Raw genomic sequence first — 12,897 nt, forward strand, 5'->3', positions numbered from 1 at the left:
TAAGATCGCCATTTTCAATATGTTGATCCTATCTATCCAAGAGCATGGATGATCTTTCCATTTTCTGATATCTTCTTTAACTTCATACAGGTCTTTCACTTATTTGATTAGAATTACCCCAATATATTTTATGTTGTTTGTGGCTATTATAAAGGGTGATGTTTCTCTGATTTCTTTCTTAGCCTCTTTATTGTCTATACATATTAGGGCTACTGATTTTTTTTTGTTGTTGTTGTTGTTAATCTTGTAATCTGCCACTTTGCTGAAGGTGTTTATCAATTGTAGGAGTTCCCTGGTAGATTTTTAGGTCACTTATGTAAACTATCATATTACCTGCAGATAGTAAAAGTTTGAATTCTTCTAACAAAAAACCGAGGATAGCCAATGCAACCATGTACAATACAAGAACTTCCAGAGGCATCACCATCCCTGACTTCAAGAGCTATAGTAATGAAAACTATACTGGCTCAAAATAGACCAATGGAATTGAGTTGAAAACCCTGATATTAATCTACACATCTACGATCACCTGATTTTTGACAAAGAAGCTAAACTCATACAATGGAAGAAAGAATTTTCAACAAATGGTGCCCATAGAATGGGAAAAGATCTTCACCAATCCCACATCTGACAGAGGGCTGATTTCCAAATTATACAAAGAGCTCAAGAGGTTAGTCACTGAAACATCAAACAATTCATTTTAAAAGTAGGGTACAGAAGTAAATAGAGAATTCTCTACAAAGAGCTCAAGAGGTTAGTCACCCAAACACTAAACAATTCATTTTAAAAGTAGGGTACATAAGTAAATAGAGAATTCTCAATATAGGATTATAACAATGGCTGAAATATGCTTAAGAAAGTGGTCAACATTCTTAGCCATCAGGGAAATGCAAATCAAAACAACTCTTAGATACCATCTTACACCTCTCATGATGGCTAAAGTCAAAAACACCTATGCCAGCTTATGCTGGAGAGGAAGTGGAGAAAGGGGAGCACTCCTCCATTGCTGGTGTGAGTGCAAACTTGTGCAACCACTTTGCAAATCAGTATGGCAGTTTCTCAGGAAAATAGGAATTAGTCTCCACTCTTGGGCATATACCCAAATGGTACACATTCATACAACAAGGACACCTGTTCAGTTATGTTCAGAGCAGCATTGTTTGTAATAGCCAAAACCTGGAAGCAACCTAGATGCCCTCAACCAAAGAATGGATGGGAAAAAATGTGGTACATTTACACAATGGAGTACTACTCAGTGGGGGCAGGGGCATGAAATCTTGAAATTCACTGGAAGATACAATCCTGAGTGAGGTAACCCAGTTACAGAAAGACAAACATGGTATGTACTCACTCATATATGGACGTTAGACAAAGAGCAAAGGATCACCAGCCTACAATCCACACCTTTAGAGACTCCAGGAAAAAAAAGGAAGATCCTAAGAGAGAAATATATGACCCCCTGGAGAAGCAAAGATGGACATGATCTTCTGAGCAAATTGAAAGCACTGGGGAGAGGGGAGGGAGGTAATAAAAAGAGAATTGAAGCAGAGAAGAAGAGGGAGGAGGAGACCATGAGAGATCAGGAAGACTGAGTTGTGGGAGGAATAAAGGAGGACAAGAAAAGAGATACCATAATAGAGGGAACCATTCTAGGTAAAAGAGAAATCTGGCACTAGGGCAATGTTCACAGATTTACAAAGACCCCAACTAAGCATATAGGCAGTAGAGGAGAAGCTGCCTTAGCTGTCCTTCCCCTATAATGAGATTGATGAATACCTTGTATGCCACCCTAGAGCCTTCATCCAGTGGCTGATGGCACCTACACCTTCATCCAGTAGCAGAAGCAGGCACCCACAGCTAACCACTGATCCATACTCCCAGAATCCAGTTGTAGAGAGGGGGAGTGATGAGCAAAGGGGTAAAGACAGTGTTGTAAAATCCCACAGAAACAGTTGATCTGACCAAGTGAGAGTACATGGGTCTTAGTTGTAAAGCTGGGGGAACCAGCATTGGACCATACCAAGATCTCAGAATGTGGGTGTCAGTTCGGAGACTGGGGTAGGCTATGGGGCCTCTGACAGTGGAACCAGTATTTATCCCTAGTGCACAAATGGACCTTAGGAGCCCATTCCCTCTGGAGGGATACTCTTTCAGCCCAGATACTTGGAGGAGGGCCTAGGCCCTCCTCCAAATGATGTGACTGACTTGATGATACCTCATGGAAGGCCTCACTGTCTTTGGGGAGTGAGTGGGATGGGGAGTGTGTGGAGGGGCATGGGAGAATGGGAGGGAGAGGGATCTGGGATTGATATGTAATATAACATAGTTTCTAAATTAAATGCTTTTAAAAGTTAAAAAACAAAATAAAAATACCCTGTGTCTCCTAGCATATGGTTCTTGGTACCAAACTCAGGTTCTTGGGCTGGGTGATATTCACCTGTATATTTTTTTACCTGTATATTTCAAATGCAAACTATGGTGTGCTTCCTTGCTTCCTTCATCACAGTCAAAGGGTCTGGAAGGCACACTTCATCTACCAGCTACGGAGCACTGTTACCAAGGGGCTGACATTTTAATGGGTTTGATTTGTGTCATGACTGTGAGAAGAATGGAAAGCAGGGCCAGAGAAATCTTTCCCGACAGGAATGTAAATAAGTCAACAGCATACTTTTTATAGATGGCCTTGCTTTACATGTTTCGGGTGTTTAAAAGTTGGATGTCATACAAGTGTTCATTTTTGAAACTTGTAGATGGGCAAAATCATTTATAGCATAAGTATGGGTGTTTCATCTACATTTTCCTTTTTCAAAAAAGTCTATTTGTTTATTTGGCTGCTGGTTTTCTAGAGAGAAAGAAAGAGAGGACTTGGAGTTGGGTGGTGGAGAGGTGCAGAAATCCGGGAGGAGTGGGGAGAGAGTAAACTGATCAGAATAGAGTTAAATAATAGTTATTATTTTCAATAAAATGACATAAAATACCTTACAGCTTATTTGTAGAAATGAATTTATTCCACCATCAAATGTATATATCTGTCATCTATTTTCTCTTTAGCTTATAAAAATATAAACTGACTGGCTAGGGAGAAGGCTCAATTGATAAATTTTTTTGCAGTGTGAGCTTGAGGACCTGAGTTCAGTTCCAAACACTCCCATCTGTAGTTGGGTCCTCCAGAATGATCCTGTATTCCTAGTCCTCCATAGACAGAGACAGGAGCCTCAAAGAGGCTTAATTCACCAGCTAGTCTGACCCCTGACATCTGGTGAGATCCACCTTTGAGGGGAGAATTTATCTCAAAAAGTAAGGCAGAGAACAACATCAGAACATATCCAATGCTGACCTCTGATTTCTACGTGCCTCCAACATTTAAAAACACACATAAACTCTTACACAGGCATACACCATGGCACACACACACACACACATACATACACACACACACACACACACACCTATTCTCAAAGATGCTCACACACATATATGTATGTATATGCAATGAAAAATTATGCAACTTATTTAATTATCTGCTGAATTCCATTTTTCTATTAAGATTGACACATCACTATTTAACATCTCCAAGGTTATGGTCTTCTATTGCACTCCTGCCCCAGATGATAATCTCCTTTTTATGGAACACAGCAATTGCTATATTTAACAGGTCTTTGCAAAAGCCTGGTTTGGGAAGTGTGCCACATTGCAGCTTGATAATCTCACTGGCTACCACAATATAAAATTAGCTTTCACCCTCTCCTCCCAACCCTGGAGAAGGCTATAGCTGCAATAATTAAAATCCATATGCTTAATGATCTGTGCTCTCTGCAAGGTGGTGCATTACCATTTCTAACGATGTTTAATAGCTCATAACACTCAATACACTTAATCATCAGTTACTGACGTTTGTTGTGGTTTTGCATACTGAATGCATCTGCAGAGAGAGAGAGAGGGGAGAGAGAGAGAATAGCCTTTGAACCATGATCAGCTCTTGTTAAAGAGTTCTGAGTTGACCAAATGTGGACCAGAATGTTGGAGCCTCTCAAGCTAGGCTGGGGAAAGGTCATGTGGCTGAATACACATTTTGTTACTGACACTATTGCTATTGGTCGCTGAAGCATTGTGCATCATGTGTTTCATGCCTAAACGACAGTGACCAGAGCTTTCCATTGGCACATCTAGTAGAGAGTGGGATGCTGGCCCCACCAGCCAGCAGACACCCTTCAATAACTCTCCATCGCTTATTCTCAGTCTTTGGACTAAAGATGAAAGTTGGGAGGTCTCCAGTTTTACAGTCATTTCAAGGATATTGATGCCAACAAATCTCTGGAGACTTTCTACCTAATCTCTTGTGTTCTCAGAGAGCTGCTTGAGAAAAGAATACTAACAAAAGATCTCAGAGCCTGCTGACCACCCTTTCTGTAATGACATAGGGACAGGCAGCTTTATTACATTGCAATATAGATATAGTCTTGAAGTGGTTTGAGGTTAAGGGCTCTATGTATGTACATTGGTGCATTGTGTGTGTGTGTGTGTGTGTGTGTGTGTGCGTGTGTATGTGTGAAATGTAAGGGACAGAGGAGGTTATCAAATGCCCTCTATCACTTTCTCCTACTTTCCCTTGAGATGGGGCCATCACTGAACTGGGAAGCAGACAGGTGACCAGCAAGCTCCAGCAATCTCCTGTCTCCACACCTACACACACACTGATCTTGACATGGGTTCCGGCATCTGGATTCTGCTGTTCCTCATCAAATCTTCTCCCCTCTGATTTTTTAAGTTTAACCAAGAAAGCTCTCTAGTGAAGACTGGGTTGCAGGATGTGACCTATGCTAGTGCCCCAGTAGGTGTTCAGTGTTTGAAATGCTCATGGAGGAAGCTCATTTTAATGTAGATTTTTGCCTTAGAAAAATACTGTCTTTCACCAATGCTGGTCCTCAGAGGGAAATCTGATTGTGAATTGCTGACCTTTTCCCTAATCATGGGCTTGAAGCATAAGCACCCTGGAGTGAAATGCATATCTTGCTTTTCATAATCTTTGCTGTTTCAAAAAAAAAATGTTTAAAGATTTCTCTTCTTTTGTAGGAACTTTCTATGTGGGCAGAACAAAGAAAGGAGCCCCTGCTTTCCCAAGTGCCTACCTTGCCCAAATATTACAGCCTCGTGGTACTTCCTGAGCTTATGTACGGACTTAAAAATAAATAAAAAATAATAGAGGGGAATGAAATTGTGCCACTATGGAGTTCTATAAATTTCAAACATCACTGAAGTGTTCGCCTTGCTTCTGTATAACTTTATGTAGTTCAGAGGGGACCTCGGCAAGTTTTCCTTTCCTCTTCCCAACATTTTGCCAAGTAAACACATCCCTTTGTCTTGCTTTGGTTGGAAAGCATTAACGATAATTTAGAGTCACCAGTGAAGCATCAGTGTCGCATTAAGGGAACAATAATGAAAGCACTTCACCTGGGAGTAATTTAACAAAGAGAAAGTCCTGATTTGAATCCTCTACTTCTCTCTCCCCATGACTATCTTTTGACTTTCCCTGTGTGTCTTTGAGACAGAATCTGTGTCCGCCTGGATGCTGCTTGAGATTCTCTCTGCCCCTGTGTCCGTGTGTCTGTGCTCTCCACCAAGGACATTTTTCCTCCTGGTTTTTTGTTTTGTTTTGTTTTTGAATGGCCCAGAATCACGTGGGAAGTGATGAGGGTTCCCTTACAGAAATCTCTAACAAGGTTCGCAAGGGATGAAACTTTCCTGATTGCATCTTCCCCCAGCTGACCTGGATAACACAGTCCTGCAGCCACCACTGGAAAGAACTGTCTAAACTCATCTCCAGCACTTATGGTATTTACTTTATGAGGTTGTTTTCGAGCTACGCTGTTTTCGGGTTTCTATCATAACATGCAAGCACACATGCATTAGTGTGTGTTGAAGGCAGGAAAGATTACAGCTATGCAGTAGCCGAGGCTGTTAAAGTTACATGGGAAATCCAAGGAAAGTGGGACGGGCAGCTAAGTTTTCTCTTAAAAGCAGGTTAAACAGACAGACTGAGTACACCGCAAAAGAGCAGTCTTCCTTCCTGTGAACTCTGGCTGTGCAGTCCAGCAAACATGCCACCCTCTAGAATGGAAGAGATTTTCATACTAAGACATCAACACATCATGTAAAATGCCTTACATGTAAAGAGCAGAGGAAGTGATGTTCTGCATCCATAGCTTCTACACTGGCCCACTTCCAGCCAGGGCAAGCCTGAGGCATCCCACATCAGCCATACTGTGACAGGGGAAGTGGCCTGCCTGGGGTAACTTTTAGGAGTGGCCCTGTTTAGTCCTTCCTCCATGCTGTATTCATCCCTTCTGCCTTCCTTCCTTCCCTCCCTCCATCCCTCTCCCTTCCCTTCTCTTTTCCTACCCTTACTTCCACTCTGCTTTCCTGCACTCAACAGACCAAATAAACATGGAGATGGTTCTTCAACTTCTAATCTCAGACCACTCAGAACTACACCAACAGTTCCTTATCATGGAGTGAGCTGATACTTAGGGTTTTTTTTTTTCTCCTAAATCATTGTTTCTAGAACTAGCTGGCTTTAAATACTCTCTCTGCCACTTACCATGCAGTTGACCTTATTCAAGTAAGCTTCTCTTTCCCTCCTCCGTTGTTCTGGGATAAATGTGACACAGGAGTGTACTTACCCCATCACACTGCCTCTAGCTGGCATGCCTTGGTACAGTTAAAATTTTCTGAACAGAACTTGGGATATCTTGACCTCTTAAAAGGACAGTATTTCTTACAGTGGGCAAGAGGGGGAACCACGTATAGTCCAATTAAAACACTAAGACAAAAGCAAAGGATCCTAAGATGGAAAGAGTCTTTAACTCCATATACACAGGAACTAATGGGACTCTCAAAGCAGAAGAAATCATGCAAATACTGAGAATGCTAGCCCCCTCCTGCTGGAACCTTCTCACAAACATCTACTTGGATTTGCTTAACTCAGAGGTCCTCAGCTAAATCAATGGCTGCTCCATGACTTCATTCAAATCATCCTGGAAAATGAGAACTGAGCCCACCAACCCCCAAATGAGATGTAGGGCAGATATCAGGTGTCAAGATCCCACTAGGAAAGCATCACAGTTTCTGTAGTTTTTTCCCACCTTGGCCATTTAGTCATGTAGGTTTGCTTTACCTGAAGTGAAGATATTTTCCTCTGTGTTCTGAAAGTGAGCCTGTTGGAACAGTGTTGGGTCTTTGAGCGTTACAGCACTGTCTTAACACGTCTGTAACATAGTCAAAAGGGTAAAATCTCCAGCAGTTCCATACCGTCTACTTAATTACTCTTGAAAATCCCGTTATAGGCATATGTGAATGTTAAATAAGTTATAAAGAAAATAACTGTTCCACAAAAACATTTACTGCTTTAAGTCAAGGTTTATATTTAAATGGTGCTAGGTTTAGAAAAAAAAAAAAAAAAAAGCAAAAGATGCTCACTCTGGAATTAGGCAATCCTGGAGACACTAGGCTGTGTAGACACAATAGGGCATAATCATGAGGAAAGATGCTTGCTGAATATGAATGAACAACCAGCTGATAATGCACAGAGTTTTAGAAAACAGTCTTAGGAATAGGGAGTGTCTATGCTAATATGTATTTCAAGTTAGCTGAATCAGCCAAGGCCTAAGAGAACTACAGTGAAGTGTTTAACTCTGTAATCTTATTTCGTTCTGTAAAAATGATATTGCATGTAGTTGCTGCATGTCTAAATAGTACTCATTTTTCAATAGTCTTAGAGATTTGTACCTTAAGGAGAGTGTGTGTAAAAACTGATTCATAGCTTATTAAGAAAAGGGAATGAATAGTTCCCTGGAGAACTTCCCTACCTGCATTCTCAATGCTTAGAAAGGAGACAGGAGGGTATGGTGGTCCAAGAGTCAGCCTTTCATCTACAGCAAATATCACCTTAGTCAGGGATGCAGGAAACCCTTTCTCAGTCAACAGCAACAGACAGAAGGGAGAGACAGACAGGAAGACACACTGATAGAAGATGGAGATGTTGTTTCTTTTTGTTTCTCGCCTTATTTAGGAGTTCTGCATTGGGGGGGGGTTAGTAACTGTTGATAGTTTGTGTAATTAGACAGAGTCATGATGTGGGCCATCTGTTTAATTGTTGGCAAAAAAAATATTCAGATTTAAAGAACTTTCCAGAAGGCAGTCCATCAAATGTGCCCAGGTGATTGGTCTTAAGTTAGAACTATGAATGCTATTTTTGGTTCCTCATAGTTGTCTGAGGTTTTCAGGGTTCACAGTTTTCCAGTAGGTCAGAGGTCAGAGATCAGAGATCAGACATCAGAGATCTAAGTGTGTTTGAGTACATGCTGACCGCTATCCAAAGAGTGAGCCATGCTCTTGGGCCACTTTGGACTATGATGTGCTTCCTACCCATTCTGTGAATTATTACTATGGTTCATTGTTTCACATATTAGTGCGTATTACAGCAAGATTATGCTTGGCTTCGTATACAAAGCCCGACACCTCCAGGGTAGTTTGAGTACCAAAGCAAGCATCTCTTTTTTTTTTCAAGCCTAATAACATTTAAACATATACCCTGACTTAAAACAAACAAACACAAACAAACAAAAAACCCTTTCACTGGACAAGAATTTCCTTTTTAAATAATTTATTTAATATTCATTCATGCATATAGTGTATTTTGACCAAATCTACTGAATTCTCTCCCCTTCAGTTGCTTCCCATCCCCCAACCCCTTTTTTTCCCTCCCAGCTCTCTTTCTTTCCTTTAATTTAGTACCTTTAAGGTAATACTCTCCAGGTCAATTTACTGCTGCCTATATGTTCACAGGTATGGGAACATCTACTAGAACATGGGAAATGACAGATATTTGCTTGCTTATTGAGGAAGAAGCACAAGACACTAGATCATCCACAAATATGCTTACAAGTGTATAACCAGGATTTCAACTATTTCTGTATTGAGAAGATCAGCAATTGGTTGAGCACTTACATTAATAATAACCACCATCATATCATCCATAGTGGTTATATTTATATTGCTGTGAAAAAAAATAACCCAGCAAGAGCAACCTAAGAGAAAACATGTTTCTTTTGTCTCGGGGTCCCAAGGAGATCCAGTCCTTCATGGCAGGGGAGATATGGCAGGAAAAGGAAGCTCTCGGGCCACAGTGCCCTTGCAGTCAGGAAATAGCATGAACAGGAAGTAAGGCCAGGCTGTAAAGCCTGAAAGCCTGCCCCTCATGGCCCACTTCATCCACGGAATGTCTACCTTCAGAAGGTTCCATAACCTTCCCAAATAGGACCTCCAGCTGGGCATCAACCCTTCAAGCTTATGAGCCCATGACAGCCTTGTCTCTTCAAACCACAGCAGCCAGTTATATAGTAAGTGCTTAGCTGGGATCCTTGTGTCTATCATCTTTAACATTACCCCTAGTTACACTCCGTGAGTGAGATCACATTATTCTCACCCCCATTTTACAGCTGAGGGATGTAAACACCATGATCTCGTGAGGGCTGAGCTCATATAGTTAGTAGCATGTACAGTGACAGCCTGGGTCTTACTGATTTTAAATTCCTATTCTCTGTTTTCAAATCTGTCCTTGTTTGTAAGTTAATATACATGTTATTAGACACCACTATGGCATTTTCAAACAAACATTTTACTTTTCTCTCCTCCCATGTCACTCCGCTCCTTCCTGACCCCCTTCCTGTATTCCCTCTTCCTTCCCAGGCTCCATCATGCTCTGTGTGTCATATGTGTCCTCAGATCTAGAAAGTAAAGTATTAATTGAGATGACTCAAACTCAGAAATGCAAACGCTTGCTTGTTTTTCCCCCCATATGGATATCCCACATTGTAACTCACATACACACATACACAGAGCTTTAAATATAGGTGATGGGTTTCACATTTAACCCATTAGTTAAGATATGCGGAGCTTTCATATCTATGTTCCTGTCATAATCTTTTACTTTAAAGAAGCACACATGACTAACTGCTTCTAACTCATACTGTTTTTCTATCAGAAAGTGATGGAGGCTTAAGGAGATCAGAGGCTTCCCCTGCAGCATGGCCCCAGTTAGGTCTTTAACCAAGTAACTGAGATTGGATAGTCACACACACACACACACACACACACACACACACACACACACACACACACACACACAAACACACACACCAGATCCCTGTGGTCCTATCTCCAGTGCCCATCTGCAGCCCAACACACCCTGCCGTTTCCCATCTGATTATTTCACCCTTATAGAAAAGCAGCTCCCTGAGAAAATAGCCAATTTTCTCGTGATAAACTTGCCTATCATTTTGTAATATAGATTTCCACTTTGTCCCAGTAATCCTAAAGCTCCAGGGATATAAGGCACATTAGTGTTATCACTGATTTCACATTGACCTTCCTTAGGAATCTTTAACAACATGAGATCATTTGTATCGGTTCAGAATGGGCTTTTAGTTTTTAATTTAAAATGAATGAAATTACCTGCTATTTATCTCAGGGTACTATTAGAACTTAGCCTGAGATTTACATTTACAAATGGGCAATTTCTCATGGGAGAATGTGCTCTCTCCTCTCTCTCTCTCTCTTTCTCTCTCTCTCTCTCTCTCCCTCTCTCTCTCCCTTTCCCTGATTCCTTCCTCCCCTCCCTGCATTTCTCCTTTTCACCATCCCTCTGTCTCTCCTTCTGTCCATCTGTCCCTCCCTTTCTTCTTTCTCAGTCTGCTTCTATTTTTCTTCTGTCCACCACTTTCTTCTTTTCCACCACTCCGTCTCTTTCTCCTTCTGTATTGGTCTCATTTTACACCTCTTTTCTCTTTTTTTTTCTCTACTAAACATCTATCAGACTACCCACTGCCTGTAACGGTGACTAACACTGGGATTTGGAGAGCATCTCAGGGTAGTTTCCAGGTTGGTGTACCCGTAGAAAGACTTGAACGGAGACTCACAGTTACCACACAAGCAGGCCAGTCTATTAAGGACAGAGAATCTTTGAAGGGAGGAGCAGGCCAGGGCAGGGAGACACTTGAACATCTTGAGGGCCTGGCTGTACTGAGTCAGGGCGTTTATGTGACGTCAGCAATAGTTTTCTTAGATCATTGTTGTAGCATGGGTCTTCTCACTCATACTCCTTTACTGTAAGTTATACACACAGCATCATTACGCTCCATTAGTAAGCATCCTATCAGTTTAATTTATTTATTTAGTGTGTTGGGGTAGGGGCACGAACATGCCCCACTGAAAGCATGGGGTATCAGAGAACACCTTTCAGGAATGGGTTCCTTCCATCATATGCAATTAAACTCAGATCATCAGGTTTCATGACAAACATCTCTCCCCACAGAGCCATCATGGTATCAGAAGTATTTACTTAGCAGTGCTGGAAATCAAGCCCAGGACAGTGTCAATGATGGACAAACAATTGTCAGCTGAGCTACAGCCCTGGCCCTTTAGCTTTAATCCTCTGCTAGGGGTATAGCTTTAGTAATATAATAATCCAGAAGCTGCTTTCATATACTACTCTGGAATGCCCCTGTACGTTTTAGTCAGCCTTCTGGGAGGTTGGAAAAGCCCCAGTTTAGCTCTTTGCTAGTTTGATTTTTTTATGCATTAGTTCTGAATCCTTGCCATGAGGCTTCTCAGACCTCTCTGTCCACCCTGACCTCCTGGCTTTCCTGTAGTACCTACGTAGACCTCAGGTTGATTAGAAAATCCAGTTTGTTTAATTACACTCCACTACACATGCAGGGAGCAGGTGAACTTAATTGTCATTTGGGGTCTTCTGTTCTGTGGATAGCCCTATCCTAGTGGTCTCCAGGCTAACCTGTAGAAATTGGAATCATCCAACTAGCTCCCTAGGACTGTGCACCTCCCTCGTGTGTGTGTGTGTGTGTGTGTGTGTGTGTGTGTGTGTGTGTGAGAGAGAGAGAGAGAGAGAGAGAGAGAGAGAGAGAGAGAGAGAGAGAGTGATAAGTCTTACTTTCCTGTGAACAATAAAGTCTATTCCATTGGTCACTTAGACAAAGTTTTGCTAGTTTTCTTCATGGTGATCCTCCATGGATTTGTGCTGGAGTATAATGGTCTTTCCAACTACAATGAAAACAGTGAATATAGGTTGGCTTTTTTCTCCCTGATACATAGACATTTTGCAGTGACTTTTATTTAGGGTGGCTAAAAAATAAATTATCTCTCCTCTCTCTCTCTCTCTCTCTCTCTCTCTCTCTCTCTCTCTGTCTGTGTGTGTGTGTGTGTGTGTGTGTGTGTGTGAAACATGGGACATGTGCACCAAATAAGCTTTTAATGATTGCAGCCCCTAGCTGAAATTTATATTGGACTTCCAAGGACTGTGTATCTTAGCAGTCTACCATTGTGCTGACACAAACACACACACACACACACACACACACACACACACACAAATGAAATTTTAAGTTTCTCCATAGTTCTTGTTTGTCCATCATGGATTGTTTCATTTTGCGCCTGTGCACAAAGTTTAAGTGGGCAGGTAGGAGAAATGTGCTCTGTGTAGGGGATGTCCTCTTAGGACCCAATGATATAATGCATTTTCGCATATGCTCACATTTCCTTCATGCCCTCACTCAATAGAAAATCAGATTGAAATGAAGGGTGAATGAACTGTAACACCAATTGAGAGAATTACAGCCTATTTTGACCTGCCTGTAAAATGATTGGTTTCTTTCCTCTTGAGTCTTGGTTCAAGTGACAGAATGCACATACTCAAGCTATCGTTGGTTTTCTATAAATTGGTGGGATTTTGCTTAAGAAGAGAACCATAATCATTTCCATTAAACTATCTAATGAACTGTTTCATCTCCAATCAAGCAATTGGTTCTATCAGCTGCACTGGTC

At 41.4% G+C, this 12,897-nt stretch overlaps 1 protein-coding gene across 2 annotated transcripts in view; it reads left to right on the plus strand.

The window, feature by feature from the left end:
• Nucleotides 1–12,897, plus strand: part of Ctnna2 (catenin alpha 2) — a 1,034,505-nt gene that overhangs the window by 265,205 nt on the left and 756,403 nt on the right. The gene's annotated exons all lie outside the window — the stretch shown is intronic.

Source organism: Phodopus roborovskii, unplaced genomic scaffold (genome assembly GCF_943737965.1).
Source record: "Phodopus roborovskii unplaced genomic scaffold, PHOROB, whole genome shotgun sequence".
NCBI lineage: Eukaryota > Metazoa > Chordata > Mammalia > Rodentia > Cricetidae > Phodopus > Phodopus roborovskii.